The sequence below is a fragment of the Tamandua tetradactyla genome, chromosome 14 (genome assembly GCF_023851605.1).
Source record: "Tamandua tetradactyla isolate mTamTet1 chromosome 14, mTamTet1.pri, whole genome shotgun sequence".
NCBI classification, from domain to species: domain Eukaryota; kingdom Metazoa; phylum Chordata; class Mammalia; order Pilosa; family Myrmecophagidae; genus Tamandua; species Tamandua tetradactyla.
The window spans coordinates 84439201-84457996 of NC_135340.1; the positions used below are offsets into that span (position 1 = coordinate 84439201).

Below are 18796 nucleotides of genomic sequence, written 5' to 3' on the forward strand. Positions count from 1 at the left end.
TTTAAGAGGGAACCACTATGGAAGAACTTCCGGGAAGATGGCCAAATAGACCAGCTTGAGCTTAGCCCTGCTCTTAGTCTGAGAAGTGACAGGAGGGCAACTGAGGTGGTGATTTGGGAATGCGGCTGACCTGGGAGAGCCTTCTACACCACATGCAGTAGCCCTAGTTGCAGAGGCCAAGGAACTGAGAGGCAGAAAGCTGGAGCCTGGCACAGAGCCACAGAGTCCACGGGAGTGTGCAGACGGACGGGAGCCTGGGACTAGGACGTAAGCCAGGCCACATTCCTTGGGCGTACTACCTCACCAGCGCAGCCCTGTGACCGATGCACCCTGCACCCAAACCCCATCACCCATTCCCATTCTCCATGCTCCAGGCACCCCCACCCCACTAGCTCCCAGTGAATGTAACTGCCCCACATCTCCAACCCAAGTGCAGCCCAACCCACCTCTCTTGCATACCTCCCAAGCAACACCACCCCCTCACTGTTCCCTATAGGCTGCTGCCAGTGCATAAAGGCTGCGGGCACTAACCTCCATACCTACGCTACCTCTGCACACACACCCCCCTTCCCTGACCACCATAGTGTTGCTCAGCCTCATTCCAACCTGCCTAAGCTTTGTGCATCTGTTTACGGCACTTCCAGGCCCATGCACACGCACGGGCCCCCAATTGCATCACTCAGTTCTGGGAAATGCACTTTACAGCAATCCTAGAACCGCGCATGTGTGTGGCCCTCAGCCACTCTTCCCGGCTCTGAGAAAGTGCTGACCTACACAGCTGAGTCACATCTGCCCACAATCCACAAAGGTATAACACCGACCACTGCCACAGCTCTGCGCCTGTGCACAAAAGACCGTGTGCCTTAGACCAGCACACACCAGGTTTAAGCCCCCCAGATCGACACACCTGCACAGCTACATCGTCCCTGGCCATAGAGTATGCACATTCACAAGCATCAGTGTAACATCCCCAACCTACGCCTATACCTGCTGGGCTGGTTTGAAAGGAAGTATGCCCCCTAGAAAATCCACGTTTTAATCAAAATCCCATTTCATAAAGGTAGAATAATCCCTATTCAATACTGTATGTTTGAAACTGTAATCAGATCATCTCCCTGGATGATGTGATTTAGTCAAAAGTGGTTGTTAAACTGGATTAGGTGACAACATGTCTCCACCCATTTGGGTGGGTCTTGATGGTTTACTGGAGTCCTATAAAAGAGGAAACATTTGGAGATGAGATTCAGAGAGAGCAGAGCAGAATAACATAGTCACGAAGCAGAGAGTTCATGAGTCAGCGACCTTTGGTGATGAAGAAGGAAAATGCCTCCCAGGGAGTTTCATGAAAATGGAAGCCAGGAGAGAAAGCCAGCAGATGATGCTGTGTTCGCCATGTGTCCTTCCAGCTTAGAGAGAAGCCCTGACTGTGTTCGCCATGTGTCTTCTCAGCTGAGAGAGAAACCCTGAACTTCATCGGCCTTCTTGAACCAAGTTATCTTTCCCTAGATGCCTGTGATTGAACATTTCTATAGACTTGTCTAATTGGGACATCTCAGCCTTAGAACTATAAACTAGCAACTCATTAAATTCCCCCTTTTAAAAGCCATTCCATTTCTGGTATATTACTTTACAGCAGCTAACAAACTAGAACACCTGCCCTGAAACAAATCACCACACTGAGTACCCACCCCATGCCCTGCTCCTTGCTGTACAACCATCCTGCAAACAGAAGGCCTTAGACTACTGAAAGAAATCAACACTCAAAGTAAATCAATCAAGATATTTACATGCCATGAAGACAGCAGAAGAACACTAAGCATATCACAATGCAGACAGATAGAGCCCTGCTTAATGATCAAATTAAAACACCAGAGGAGACACAGATGCTGGAACAACTAACCAAAGATGTTCATACAATTCTACTTAATAAAATAAGTGAGCTAGCAAATGACATAAAGGAGATCAAGAAGACAGTAGAAGAGCATAAAAGAGGAAATTGAAAGAATAAATAGAAAAATAGCAGATATCACAGAGATTAAAGACTCTGTTGACTGAATAAGAAACACACTAGAGGCACACAACACCAGATTTAAAGAGACAGAAGAAAGGATAAGTGATATAGAGGACAGGATAATTGACTTCAAAGACCCAAAAAAGATGGAAAAAACTGAATGGAACTCAGAGAAATGATAGACAAAACAAAGCACGCAAATATAAGAATCACTGGTGTCCCAGAAGGAGAAGAGAGGAATAAAGGGGTAAGAAGAGTTGAGGATATAATGGGGGAAAACTCATCAACCCTCATAAAGAACATAAATATACAAGTCAAAGAAGCCCAAAGAACTCCAAACAGAATAAATCCAAATAGGCCTTCCCCAAGGCACAAACTAAACAGTCTGTCAAATGCTGAAGATAAGCAGAAAATCCTGAAAGCAGTGAGAGAAAAACAATCTACTACATACAAGGGAACTCAAATAAGACTGAGTTCAGACTACTCAACCAGCCATCCCGGAGGCAAGAAGGCAGTGATATGATAGATTCGAGATTCTGAAAGAAAGACTTCCAGCCAAGAATTCTATACCCAGCCAAATTGCCCTTCAAAATTGAGGGGGAGATTAAAATTTACATGAAATGGACAAATTCTTAGAGACACACAAACAAGCTACACTGACTCAGAAAGAAATAGAAGATCTCAGCAAACCAATCTCAGGTAAAGAGATTCAATCAGTAATTAAAAATCTTCCTACAAAAAAAGACCAGGGCCAGATGGCACGACAGGGGAATTTTATTAAACACTGTGTAAAGAACTAACACCAATCCTGTTCAAACTTTTCAAAAAAATTGAGGAAAAAGGAACTCTACCTAACCCATTTTATGAAGCTAATATCATTCTAATACCAAAACCGGGTAAAGCTGCTATAAGAAAGAAAAACTACAGGCCAATCTTCCTAATGAATATAGATGCAAAAATTCTCAATAAAATATTAACAAATTGAATCCAACAGCACTTGAAAAGAATTATACACCATGACCAAGTGGGGTTTATACCAGTAATGCAAGGATGGTTCAACACAAGAAAATCAATTAATGTAATATAGCATATAAACAAATCAAAAGGGGAAAACCAAATGATCATCTCAACTGATGCTGAAAAAGCATTTGACAAACTTCAGCATCCTTTTCTGATAAAAACACTCCAAAAAAAAGGAATCAAAGGTAACTACCTCAATATGATAAAGGGAGTACATAAAAACCGATAGCCAGCATCATACTCAATGGAGAGAGACTGAAAGCTTTCTCCCTATGATCAGGTACAAGACAAGGATGTCCGCTGTCACCAACATTGTGCTAGAAGTTCTAGCCAGAGCAATCAGCCAGGACAAAGAAATAAAAGGCATCCAAATTGGAAAGGAAGAAGTTAAACTCATTATTTGCAGATGATATGATACTATACTTGGAAGATCCTGAGAAATCTACAGCAAAGTTACTTCAGCTAATAAACAAATTCAGCAAGGTGGCAGGATATAAAATTGATGTGCAAAAATCATTAACATTTCAATACACAGGCAATGACCTAGCTGAGGAGTCAGTTAAGGGAAAAATTCCATTCAAAATAGCAACTAAAAGCATCAAATACTTAGGAATGAACTTAACTAGGGACATAACGGACTTGTACACAGAAAACGTCATAACACTGCTAAAGGAAATCAAAGGAGATCTAGATAGGTGGAAAGATATTCCCTGCTCATGGATAGGAAGGCTAAATATAGTTAAGATGTCAATTCTCCCCAAATTAGGGATCTACAGATTCAACACAGTACCAATCTAAATTCCAACAACCTACTTTGAAGATTTGGAAAAGCTAACTACCAAATTCACTTGGAAGGGAAAGAGACCCCGAATAGCTAAAAGCATCCTAAAAAAGAAGAACAAAGTAGGAGGAATAACACTCCCTGACTTTAAAATCTATTTTAAAGCTATAGTGGTCAAAACAGCATGGTACTGGCACAAAGACAGATGAATAAACCAATGAAATGGAATCAAGAGTGCAGAAAAAGACTACCAAATCTACGGTCAACTGATTTTTGACAAGACCCCCAAATCCTCTGAACTGGGACAAAATAGTCTTTTCAATAATTGGGCATGGAAGAACTGGATATCAATAGCCAAGAGAATGAAAGAGGACCCCTATCTTACACCCTACACAAAAATTAACTCAAAGTGGATCAAACACCTAAATATGAGAACTAGCACCATAAAGCTTCTTGAAGAAAATGTAGGGAAACACCTTCAAGACCTAGTGTGTTAGTTAGATTCAGTTGTCAACTTGGCCAGGTGAGCATACCTAGTCTTGTTGCTGCAGACATAAGCCAGCGGTACGTGAACCTCATCTGTTGCCAATTACATCTGCAGTCAGCTAGGAGGCGGGTCTGCTGCAATGAGTGATGTTTGATTTAATTGGCTGGTGCTTAAATGAGAGATTGCAACATAGCACTGCTAAGCAGCTCAGCATTCCTCATCTCAGCACTAGCAGCTCAGCCCAGGCCTTTGGAGATGGAGAAAGAAATCACCCCGGGGAAAGTTGTTGGAACCCAGGGGCCTGGAGAGAAGACCAGCAGATACCACCCTGTGCCTTCCACTCCTAGTAATAAAAAAAATTACTAGCTTAGCTTCTTAAACTTTACACACAAAACACAAGCAACAAAAGAAAAAGTAGATAAATGGGAACCCCTCAAAATCAAATGCTTCTGTACCTCAAAAGAGTTTGACAAAAATGTAAAGAGGCCGCCAACTCAATGGGATAAAATATTTGGAAATCACATATTGGAGAAAGGTTCAAGTTCCTGTATACATAAAGAAATCATACAACTCAACAACAAAAGAACAAACAACGTAGTTATAAAATGGGCTAAAGATATGAATAGGCATTTTTCTGAAGAGTAAATACAGATGGCTCAAAAGCACATGAAGAGATGCTCATTTTCACTGGCTATAAGGGAAATACAGATCAAGACCTCAATGAGATACTACCTTACACCTATTAGAATGGCTACTAACAAACAAACAGGAAACTATAAATGTTGGAGAGGATGTGGAGAAACTGGGACACTTATGCACTGCTGGTGGGAATGTATAATGGTGCAGCCACTATGGAAGACTGTTTCATGGTTCCTTAGGAAACTAAATATCAAGTTGCCCTACGACCCAGCAATAGCGCTACATGGTATATACCCAGAAGAGCTGAAAGCAAAGACACAGACAGACATTTTCACACCAATGTTCATAGCAGCATTATTCACAATCGCCAAAAGATGGAAACAAACCAAATAGACATCAGGAGACGAGCGGATCAACAAAATGTGGTATATACATACAATGGAATATTACGCAGCAGTAAGACAAAATGACGTCCTGAAGCACATGACAAGATGGATGAGCCTTGAGGACATAATGCTGAGTGAAATTAGCCAGATACAAAAGGACAGATACTGTATGATTCCACTTTTATGACCAGTATAAAGGTATAATTATAGGCTTACAATACAGAATACAGGGAACCTGGAACTTAGAGATACACAGAAACTAGAGATGGGTGAACCGTTACCTAAGGAGGTTGAACTCCAATGTGAGGGAATAGATAGGAGCAAAGGTGATTCTCTAGTGGGTCTAGAAGTAACATTACTATATTGAAGATGAACAAGACTGAAAGGAGTTGTATAGGCCTACATGTCCCATTGATTCACACTAGAAATATGAATTAGTTCTCCTAAGAATTACTTCAAAGATGTGATTCTTGTATAAAGAGTGTTTAAGTCCAGGGTACAGGCGGAAAACTGCTACCGTATGCCATGAACGATGTTCAAAAGGAAACCATCAGCACTACTACAGCCACAGCAGAAGGAAATAATGGGGTGAAGGACAAGAGTTAAGAGGAGGTTTAGATTTCTTATTTGGCGAGGGTGGGTTTCTTGGTTTTCTTTCTCTTGGAAATAATGAAATATCTAAAATTGAAAATGCTGATGGACTGTGGACTTTGGGTCTTCTAAGTGATGCCCAATGAACATAGGTGGCTGAAGGATGCACTGACTGAGAAACGATGGTGTGTAGTTACGAATGAAAGTTGTGCTGCTACGAAAAGGAAAAGTCTTGAGGCATGCAGTGATGTGAATGAACATGTGGGACATTTGGTGAGACAAAATAAGCCAGAAACAAAAGAACAATAATGGTATGGTCACCTTTAGAAAGTGCTTATAAGAAAACAGGAGCCTAGACTGTAAGCTTTTAGAGCAAGACACATTAAGTCTAGAGTGGTGATTAATATTTCTGGATTTTGAGAGGCTGTTTTATATATATAACCTGATATTTGTAGATAAGAATGAAACCGATCAGGTCGGGTTTCAAGTAATTAAGAACATAGGAGTAAGGAAGAAAGTGTCTATATTTTAGAACCACACATACTCTCTGAGACCAATGGAAGAAAGGTTTATTTGATCTGGAACTGAAATTTTCTGTAGTGCATAATCTAATTCAACCTATCTGTACTGCTCATTTGAACAACTGAATAAGAAAGAGGTACTTTAATCTTGTAGAGATTATTATAATGCCTGGAAACATCCTAGAGTATATTAAGCAGATAATCAAAAATTATTGGCAACGTACCCTGAAGGAGGAGAGAAAGAATATGAACCTATTAAACCTTACCATCAGAGAATCCCCTGATACTGCGTTAAACTCTAGGGATACCCAATCAATGACCATGCCCTCAATCATGAGGGTTACTCTTGTGAAGCTTATGTAGGTAGTGGAGAAGCTTAGACTACCTATAGGCATGCTGAAGACTTACTTCTGAAGGACCTCTGTTGTTGCTCAGATGTGGCCTCAGTCTCTCTAAGACCAACTCTGCAACTGATATCATTGTCCTACCCCCTTCATGGGACATGACCAGGGGTGAACATCTCCCTGGCAACATAGGAGATGACTCCAGACCTGGCACTGTGGGATCAACAATTCCATCCAGACCAAAAGGGAGAAAAGTATAATTAATAAAGTATCAATGGTAGAGAGAGTTCAAACAGAGTCGAGAGGCTACTCTGGAGGTTGCTCTTATGCAAGCTTCAGGAAGACTTTGCTACTTATCATAACCTGCCAACCCCCAACCAGCACCATTCAAGTCAATCCTAAAGAACACCTAGGGCAATATATAAGATTCCACAAGGCTTCCATGCAGTAGAGTAACTTTCCAGAAACCTACAACCTTCAGATGGGTCCCTGGTCCAGAGAATTCCTGAAACCTAGCCCGGCCTCTCTAGAACATCAGACAGTTTCATCTCCCCACCCCATATTAGTGATAGATCCTTTCAATACGAGAAATTTCGAATGGCCATAGCCCAAACAACCCCAAAGAAAGTATGGAAAGATCAAAGGTGATGGTGGAGTTATACAGAGATCGTAGGATTTAACAAATAAATATGAATGCTGAATCATTACACTGATATCCTTTAGGCTCCAGTATTTTAGAGCAGTTGGAAGTAAAAACCTAGAATTGTGAAATTGTAACCCATGTCAAAGTCTGAATATATGCTCTACAACTAATTATGGTGCTGTGCTTTGAAATTTACAGCTTTTTCGTGTATGTTATTTTTCACAAAAAAAAAAAGAAGGAAAAAGTTGATTGTGATGATAAAACAATATTTAAGCCTTCTAGCCTCCTATATTCTGGAGCAGCTAGAAAGAAAAATATGAGATGATCATATGGTAGACTATGACAAACTCTGGGATCTGTCCTGTAACCACTTGTTGAAGAGTGCTTTGAAAATTTGCTTTTTTATTTCTTTGCTTTGTATATATGTTATACTATACAATAAAAAGTTTAAAAAAAAAAAAAAAAAAGGAGGGAATCATTTTGGAAAGATCCACCAGAGCCAACATAGCCAGAGACCTTTGGAGATACAGGAGGAAAACGCTCCTGGGGGAGTCTTATGAAATGAGGAGAGAAAGATAGCAGACATCGTCATGTGTCTTTCCAGCTGACAGAGGTGTTCTGGACCCACTGGCCTTTCTTGAATCAAGATATCTTTCCCTGGATGCCTTAGTGTGGACATTTTCACAACCTGGGAACTGTAAACTTGCAACTTAATAAATTTCCCTTTTTAAAAAGCCATTCCATTTCTGGAATATTGCATTCAGGCAGTTTTTACAAACTAAAACAGTTCCTATCTGGAATGATGGAAATGTTTTCGTAACGGATGGTAGTGACAGTAGCACAAAACTGTGAATGCAGTTAACAGCACTGAAATATATATCTGAATATGATTAAAAGGAGAAATGCTAGATTGTATATATGGTAACAGAATAAAATTTAAAAAAAAATCCATGGAACTTGGGGGTGCAAGGGTAGTTCAGTGGTAGAATTCTCACCCACCATGCGGGAGACACAAGTTGGATTTCCAGCCCATGCCCATTCAAAAAAAACCTTCAACAAATGGTGCTCCAGTAACAGGATAGTCACATGGAAAAAGAATGAAACAGCATGCCAAAAAAAAAAAATCCATGGAACTACCCTATACAAATAGTAAACCTAAGTTCAATTATGGGCTTTAATTAATCGTACAATTATAAAAATGTGCTACCATCACTTGTAACAAATGTCCCACATCAAAGGAAAGTGTTAACAATAGGGTGGTGTATGGGAATCCTGTATTTTATGGATGATTGCTCTGTAAACCCATAACTTTTCTAATAAAGAACAAAAAAATTGAAGAAAAAATAATAAATCAGGGACTATGCAGAGTTAGACAAACAGCAGAGCACAGATTACCAGTGATGAGGAGCAAGGGAATGGGGAGTTAAAGCAAAATGATTGTGAAGGAAAAACAGGGTGAAGGGAAAGTTCTAGTAATGGATGATCATTAGGGTCCTGCAACACTGACTGTGCTTAATTCCACTGAAGAGTATGCTTGGAAGGGTTTGGATAGGAAGATTTTATACATGATCCCACAATAAAAAAGAAAGAAAGAGATTAAATGACAATTAAATACAATATATGACACTAGATGGGATCTAAGAATGGAGAAAAGTCTCAAAAGGACATTACTGAGATATAAAATACTGGAATTTAGAGTGAAACTTTATATCAACCTTAAATTTCTGAAACTTAAAGTGATTACACAAGTGAGTATCCTTTTTACATACGTAATGTACATAGAAACATGAGTTAAAGGAATATGATGTGTACAACCTGCTCTCAAGTATTCACAAAATAGATGATTGATAGAATCATATAGCAAAGGTGACAAAATGTTAAAATTGGTGGATTTAGGTATCTCAGGAGATTAGCAGGAATATGATGGGATTTTCTGTATGTGGAATGCATTATTTTTGCAACAGTCCTGTAAGTTTGAAAACATTTCAAAATAAAGTCATCGCTGTTTTGTAAAAAGGGCAATAAGCAAGCAAGCCCAATATCTCAGATATAATCATTACTTCCAGTCAGTCCCATTAAATTCTCACTCATGCCAGAAGCACTTAGGCTGGGAAGGTTCCAAAGCCAATGAATTCATCCAGCTCTGCCACTGATTTCCAGTGCAACCTGGGTGAATTATTTAATAGCTCTGTGCTCAACTCTCTAACTAGCCAATAATGTAAGTCAACACCATAATGGAAAAACACACAATCCCCACAGTCAAGAGAACAGCCCTCTGGCCCCACCTCACTGTGTAAATACAGGCAAGTCAATCATCTCTTCTCTCTGGAGCCTAATTTTCCTCATCTGTACAACAAAGAAGCTATACCAGATTCATGCACACAGATCCTATGTTCACATATCATGTATGCAGGGCTCTTTACATAGCCAAATGTGGCAAGGACGAGTGACAACACAGATGTATGAAAGAAAAATGTATTAGTACTTACAGGTCCTGGAACAAAGAGGGGCAGCACACCTTGCAGGATCACAAAGGGAAACAAAGCAGGAATGTAGGCTCAACTAAGCAGACGAGGAGGAAAAGTTCCAGTGGACCTGGGGACTACACCTTTATATTGCTACATGGGTGGAACAGAAGCAGTTGGTCAAGCAAGAATGGGGTGGGGGAGGGGGGTGTTATACTTGATTTTTGGCAATACAAGCCCAGGTAGGACATGGAGAAGAGAGGAAGAAGCTTTTTATCTTGTATAAGCAGGTGTCAGGGTGGTCACTAAAAGAACCTGAAAATAGTCTCACATGAGGAAACATTATAATAATGCAAAGCCCCTCATGGTACTAACAATCGTGGAAATGCCAGGACAGGACATTGGTGTGGAAAAAGTCCCTGCTTTATTTTAATTCACTGTACTCAGCTAACACTTTCCAGTTCTGCTAGAACTTTTAGTAAGAGGACAGAAACAGGGGAAAATAAAGCATTGCAGACAGTTTTCACCACTGTTCTCAGCTCTATGACACAAAGTAAAATAACCATCCTTTTCCCAAACTACCAGCATAAAAAAATACTTATTGACTGACAATTAATAGGACATTTCTTTGTATTTTCTATGCAACTAAGTGCTTCTCAGCCTGCTTCACAAGGTATGGAGCTACTGTGATTTGAAGCATTTAACCAAAAAGAGCAGATGATCATCTGGCAAGGATGTTATAGAAGCCATTCCTATAGACTAGCTCAATGAATTAATTAATTCATTGCAGTTGAGAGATAATGATATCCTGATATCCTTTCAACCAAATTGGCATACTGGCTTACTAATTAAGTGATTCTCAATGGGAACCAGGCAAATCAACATCTTGAGAGGATATGTGTAGCATCTGATAGGTACTCCTCTACCAACAGTGGCTCTTGGTTGAGAATCATTGGATTAAATTAACCTAAAATCTCCTCTATAAGGTCTACTGATATTCTCTCAAAGATTAATTTTACTCAAAGGCAAGTGTCTAGGATATTTTGCTAGTCACCTAAAAGTTCTCCTAGTCATTCCCCCTCATTGTGTCACAATTTTAGCTACCAGTTCACTGTCATTTTTCTCCAGTACTACTCCTGCCTTAATTCTTGATAAGTTCAATATACATGTAGACGATCCTTCTAACAATCTGAATCACTGTTGACTGAACTTATCAACAGTGATAAGTTTCACTGCCCCCACTTTTAGCCATGCATTCCCATGGTCAAATTAAGACCTTATTAGTACCAATAACTACTATGCCTCCATAATCACAATTTCACGCATCCCACTCTCTGAACACCACCCATCTCTCCAGTTCACTCCTTCCTTCTAGTATCTCATCCTAACTATTCCACTCCACTGGGACCTCAAAACTACCACCTTTTCATTCACCCTCTCCCCATTGATTTCCTCTCTCCTTTCTTACCCAAGTTAAATTCCATGGTCATTATAATTATTCTCCTGGGTATTATCAAATCCCTTGCCTCTCCCTTGCTATGATTCACTCACTTGGTAAAAACCACAACTGATTAAATCTAACTGACTAGTACAGGCTTACCCCCATGCAACTTAAGGTGGCTGTGGAAAACATGCTCACACACACACAACCATGCTGCCTGGTTTCACTGTGAATTTATAACCTCAAATTTTCAGTGGGCTCCTTAATGCTGACCAGCAATCCTACTGTATATCCCTATGTTCACTAACTCTCCTAGATGACAATTTCACATTTTCTCCTCTCGTCAAACCCTAACATTACTTCATTATTCTGTCCTCTCAGTTAATAACCTGACTTTCTACTTCTCTCAGAAAATTGAAACGATGAGAAGAAACTTCCAGATTCCCATATCACATTTTACCACACGGCGACATTTGCACCCACGAGCTCCTTTTTTGTCTTTTAGCACAGATTGACTTTCCTCTTTCTAACCAAAGCCAATCCCTGCACATGCACACTAGATCCAATGTTCTCACACCCACTCAAAGACCTCATTCCAGCAATTCTACCCTCTTTCCTACTTCAACAGTTTTTCAATTTCTACCAGCTCTTTCCCATCAACCAAAAAATATGCTGCTAGTGTTCTCATCTTAAAAACAAACACCTTTTGGGTGGTGCGATGGTGGCTCATGGCAGAATTCTTACCTGCCATGCCAGAGACGTGGGTTCAATTCCTGGAGCCTGCCAATGCAAAAAAATAAAAATAAATACCTTTCAACCTTCTCAAGAAACAGGCAGCTCCTACCTATTTCTCTGCTCCTCTCTGCTGTAAGGATTTTCAAAAGAGTGCTTCATACTTGCTGTCTGCAATTTGCCTCCTCTCAATCTCTCAAACCTACTTCACCAAAACTGCTCCCTTCAGTCACTAATAACCTCTACACTGCTAAATCCAGAGATTCTCAGTTCTCATTTTACTTGACCCTTTAGTGTCATCTGGCAAAACTATTACTCTTTCCACCTTGAAACACTAATTTCAAGACTCTATATTCTCTTGATTTTCCAAACTCAAGAAGAGTCTCGCTTGCTGGGCTCTGTTCTTCTCCCTATCCTCTTGATGTGGGAATGTCCCAGGGCTCAAAGCACTTGGTTCTCTTCCTTAACTACTATACTTACTCCCTTGGTGATCTCATCCAGGGTCAGGACTTTAAACACCACATATGTGCCTCACTACCCAAACTCCACACCTACATTCAACTGCATAATTCCACATACAAGTCGAATAGCCATCACAAATTTAACATGTCCAGATGTGTATTCGTGTTAAGCCACCTCCCCTGCCTCCAAATTTGCTTCATCTATAACTTCTTCATTTCACTTGATGACAAATTACCCTTCAAGTTGTTCAGGTCCAAATTCTGTAGTCACCCTTGACTCTCTCCTCTCACATCTCACATCCAAACCATGATGGCTCCACCTCAAAATTATCTAGAATTTGACTGTGTCTTTGCCTGCTGCTGCTAAAACCCTGATCTGACCCACCACTATCTCTTACCTGGAGTACTGCAATAACCTCCTAAGAGGTCTCCTTGGTTCTTCTTTACCCCCACTGTTTATTCTCTATGTAGCAGGTAGAGTGAAATTTTTAACCTTAAGTCAGATCACACCAATCTTCTATTCAAAGCCCTGCAATAGCTCCCTAGTTTATTCTGAGTAAATACGAAAGATACTATAGTGGCCTATAAGGCCTAAATGATCTGCTCTTCCATTCTCTAGTTGCCCTCCTCTCCTTCTCAGCCAGTGAGTGCTTTGATAATCTCTGAACACTTCAGGCATGCTCCCACCTAAGGTTCTTTGCTCTAATTATTCCTTATGTTAGGTACACTCATCTCCTAGATACCCATGTGGCTAAATAGCTTATCTCCTTGCTCAAATCTCAGGCTCTCAAGGAGACTTCCCCTGACTACCCTATATAATATTGCTATCTATCCAGTACTCTCAATGGCCTTAATCTTGCTTTATTGCAGGCCTACCTCATTTTATTGTGCTTCACTTTATTGCATTTCACACATACTGTATTTTTTACAAATTGAAAGGTGTAGCAACCCAGAATCAAGCAAGTCTATGGCGCCATTTTTCCAACACTATGTGCTCACTTTGTGTCTCTGTGACACATTCTGGTAATTCTCACAATTTCAAACTTTTTCATTATTATATTTGTTACAGTTATCTGTGCTCAGTGATCTTTGATGTTACTATTGTAGTTGTTTGTACTATAAATAAACTGTACCCATATAAGGGGCAAACAATCTATAAATATTTTGTGTTCTGACTGCTTCACCAACTGGCTATTTCTCCCACCTCTCTCCCACTCCTCAGGCCTCCTTATTCCCCGAGATACAATGAGACTGAAATCAGGCAAATTAATAACCCTACAATGGCCTCTTAAGTTGTTCAAGTGAAAGAGAAAGCCCCACATCTCTTACTTTAAATCAAAAGCTAGAAATAACTAAGCTTAGTGAGGAAGGCATGTTGAAAGCTGAGATAGGCTGAAAGCTAGACCACTTGTGCCAAAAGTCCAGTTGAGATTGCAAAGGAAAAATTCTTGAAAGAAATTAAAAGTACTGCTCCAATGAACACACAAATGATAAGAAACTGAAAGAGCCTTATTGCTAATCAGGAAAAAGTTACAGTGGCTTGAACAGATCAAACCAAATACAACATTCCTTTAAGCCAAAGGCTAACCCAGAATAAATCTATGAAAACTGAGAGAGGTGAGAAAGCTGCAGAAGAAAAGTTTGAAGACAGCAGAGGTTGGTTCATGAAGACCGAGGAAAGAAGTTGTCTCCGTAAAATAAAAGTGCAAGGTGAAGCAGCAAGTGCTAAGGCAGAGGCTGCAGCAAGTTATCCAGAAGATCAAGCTAAAATAACCGATGAAGGTGGGTACACAAACACATATTTTTCAATGTAGAAAAAAAATTCTCTTGGAAGAGGATGCCATCTAGGACTTTTAAAGCAAGAGAGAAGTCAATGCCTGGCTTGTAAGTGTCAAAGGACAGGCTGACTCTCTTGCTAGGAGCTAATGCTGGTGAAATGCAGTTGAAGCCAGTGCTCATTTACCATTCCAAAAATTCTACAACCCTTGAGAATTATACTAAATCTATTCTGCCTGTGCCCTATAAATGAAACAACAAAGCCTGGGTGATTGCTTATCTGTTTCCCTCTATTGAGACCAATTGCTCAGGAAAAAAAGGGCAAAGTAAATTGAAAATTTTCTGGAAAGGATTCAACATTCTTGAGGCCATTAAGAACATTCCTGATTCACGGGAGGAGTTCAAAATATCAACATTAACGCAAGTTTGGAAGAAGTTGATTCCAACCCTCATAGATGATTTTGAAGATTCAAACTTCAGTGAAAGAAGTAACTTCAGATATGGTGGAAACAGCAAGATGTGTCTGAACTGCTACAATTTCATGATAAAATTTGAATTTGCTTCTTATGGTTGAACAAATAAGTGGCTTCTTGAGATGCAATCTATTCCTGATGAAGATGTTGTGAACATGGTTGAAATGACAAAGGATTTACAATATTAAATAAATTTAGCTGATAAAGCAGCATTAGAGTTCGAGAGGATTAACTCCAATTCTGAAAAAAGTTCTACTATAATTAAAATGCTATCAAACAGCACTGCACGTTACAGAGAAATCTTTTATGAAAGGAAGAGTCAATTGAGGCGATAGGCTTCACTAATTTAAAAAAATTGCCACAGGGACCTGAACCTTCAGCAACTACCACTCTGATCAGTCAACAGTGATCAACACAAACCAAGACTGTCCACCAGCAAAAAGATGATGACTCTGAAGGCTCAGATGATGGTTAACATTTTTGACAATAAAGTTTGTTTGTTTCTTTTATATATGCTGTATGGCAGGGTCACATTTCATTATTTTTTCACATGGGTATCCCATTATCGCAGCATCATTTGTGGAATTTTTGTTTGTTTGACTTGCTTGTTTGTTTTTTGAGAAGTATATGGACCAGGAACCAAACCCAGGCCTCCTGCATGGCCAGTGAGAATTCTATCACTGAACTACCCTTGCACGCCCAGCAATAAAGTATGTTTAAATTAAGGCATGACACTGTTTTTAAGACATAATGCTATGTACCCTTAATAGACTATGGTATAGTGCACACAAAAGTTTCATATGCACTGGACACCAAAAACTTCAGGTGAGTCCTTTATTGCAATATTCGTTTTATTTTGGTGGTCTGGAGCCAGACTCGCATTGTCTCCAAATTCTGCCTGTATCTTTTTTCCATATCACTTGTCATCTTCTAACATAATGTGTAACTTAGCAATTACTTGTATTGAATACCAACTCCAACTTCTCACTAGAATGAAAGCTCTACGAGGACATTCATTGTGCTCACTGATATATCCCAAGCAAACAAACCAACACCTGCACACAGTGAGAGCTCAATAAGTATTTTCTGAATGAATGAAAAAACACTTGAAACTGGAACCTAAATTATGGACCAGAAAGAGATCTGAGACCCACAGAAAAAAATTCAAATAGTCTGATACTCCCAGAGACTAGACTGTGTGACAACTAGCCACTTATGAAGGCTATATTATTTCTTTCAGATCTTGTAGAGAATTATTTAATACAAGCATTAATGACCTTTTCATGATGCTAGACCATACTAGAAATGGGTACAAAGGAAGCATGGAGGACAGTGCCCACAATTTTCACCTCTGCTTTTTAGTGACTCTATGTTGGGCACAGCTTTGTCTCCTTCCTCTCATTTTGGAAGTCACGGGGCTCAAAGATAATATATGATTTAGAAAAAAAGAAAAAGCAGGTCAGTCAAGCAGCTAATGCAGCTTTCAAAACACCTAATTTACTTCCATGGATTAAACATAATTTTTTTTTTTTTTTTTTTTTTTGCATGGCCAGGCACTAGGAACCAAACCTGGATCTCCAGCATGGCAGGTGAGAATTCTGCCACTGAGCCACTGTCGCCCCATCAAAGCATAGAATTTTATAAGTTAGAAGTAGATGACTATCATTTATGTCTGGTTTCAGCCATGGCCACATATTGGAATCCCTGAGGCACTTGAAAAATATTGCAGCCACTCCTTTCTAATGTAAATGGACTGGGTAAGGCCCAGATAGTACAGTTTTCAAAAGTTCACCAGGTGATTTGAAGACGCAGCCTGGGCTGAGAGCCACTGATGGAGATCAACTACATTTTACAGATTAAAATAAAATCTAAAGAGTTTGAGATCTACCTAAAGTCATATAACTAACTGAGTGGCAGAGATGGAACTGAAAGCCATCTCTTGATTCTTTGAAGAAAGAGCAATAAATGCGGGAACTTTATTATAGTATCATAATTTATAAGGCTTTGTGTTACAATAGCTAAATGTATAGGTTTCAAAACCAAACATCTAAGTTCAAACTGGAGCTCTGGTAGTCAAAAGTTCTTATTAGTTAGTTCATCAACTAACTTTCCCTTTTAAAAAACTTTTGGTTTAAAAAAAAAAAACTAGGAGAGAAAAGGAAAGAGAGAGAAAGGGTGAAAAATAAAAAGTAGTAGAGAAATGACACCTCCAAAACAAACTAGTCTAAGCCTCTGCTGGCAGACAAAATTCAAATATTTAAGAAAAGCCTATTGAAGGTTCAGTTCATAGGGACGCCGAGAGGCCACCAGCAAAGCAAGGCTCTGCAAAGGACACAGGAGGCAGGTCACCCTGAAAGAGTAATACACCCACCATATGTTCACACAAAGCTTCGTCTGTAATGCATGATGGGGCTGTACATGAAGAATGTCCTTCATGTTTCCTAAGACCTGTGTTGCATCCAAACATCACTATATTTCCTCATTTTCTTCCTGGAGAGGAGATAGTTTTTTTCATATCATATAGGCCAGGATCTTTTGAACCATGGAATTAAACTAATGACAATATTTTGGTTAATGGTAAACCAATAAACCAATATACCAGTACTGTATAGAGAAAAGAAGAAAGGAAAAACATTTCAGGGCAAAGAACCATGAAAGATCCATAATATGCCTTTTTGCTTTGCAGCTCTTCTGTGAATATTATTTTGTGTCTAAAACAAGTAGAATGGCATTTTTTCAGAAAACTCCTGATACTTCCAAAGTATTAAAATATTTCCAGTCCAACTTCTAAATTTATAGTCATATAAATTACAAGGCAGTACTTCTTTGATGTATAAACTGGAGGGGTGGAATTTTTCAAAAGCTGGTAGAAGCCAAAGAAACATTTCTAAAAATACTTCTCACAAATATAGCAAGCACAACTGAATATAATTTTATTCTAATTCAATTCAATTTATATACCATATCTTAAGCTTATTTTTCTAGTTTAGACAGTCTAGAACAATGCCTTACTATGGAAAATGTGCAACAAGGATTTACTGAATGAATGAATAAGAAAGAACTGAGACTTAATCTGAGTTTGTTTTGGTAATAGGGTATTGACAACATGGACAACATGACAACAATTCCCTGATTCCTCCTAGATCTATTAGAGCCTTATTCTGATTGCTACAGCAGAAGAATAAAATCAAATATCTTTGCAATTCAATATAACAAATTGCATTTCCCTTAGAATGAAAGAAGGGAGAAGGAGGAAGGAGATAATAAGGGGGAGAAGAGGTAACTTACTGTGCTAGAAGGAGCTTCTCCTAAAGACAACAAGGGTTAGGTAAGACCTCAGGCAAGCTAAAAGGACCTCAGTCTTACTTAACTCTCAAGAGTCTGCCAAAAATTGAGATGAAATATTTTACTTCTTCAAATCTGATCTTTCACTTGCCCCTGCATCTCAAGGAGAATGGGGTGAGCTCACTGTAAAGGAAGACTCTTTTTCATTCCCTTGTGTAGTGTTTCACCTAGCACAGCATATTTGATGAGGCAGCCAAGTGCTGCAAGAGGGAAAAAACCACCATGTAGAAACCAATTCCTAAAGGACTGTAATAGGCCAGCATACCCCAACTAGGCTACCCACTTCAGACTGCATTTATATCCAGCCTTCCACCCCATGGCCACAGCCACCACATTAGCCCAGGTCCCAGTATCTTACTCCTGAGCTGCTATAACAGCTGCCTGGTCTCCCCAGTTTCAGACTCTGCTTCGACCTGCTTCAAATGCCAAACAACCCTGCAACCCCACCATCACATTAACCTTTCAAAGGTGCCAATTTCTTTCCATCACTCCCTTTAAAAAATCTCCAGTGACTCATCGATTCCTATACGAAAAAGCCCAGATTCTCCCAGCCAGTATCCAGATCGCTCAGCTAGCTCCAACTGCTAGGCAAGATTCTCCTAGTGACGTTAGAACATATGGCCATGATTCTTGATGCCAAGTTTCCTCCCTGCTTATATTCTCCCCTTCATCAGCCCAAA

General features: G+C 39.6%; 1 protein-coding gene across 1 annotated transcript in view; it reads right to left on the reverse strand.

Annotated features, from left to right (window-relative positions):
• The window catches only part of AAGAB (alpha and gamma adaptin binding protein), a 146953-nt gene that overhangs the window by 61047 nt on the left and 67110 nt on the right, over positions 1 to 18796 (reverse strand). The window lies entirely within an intron of this gene.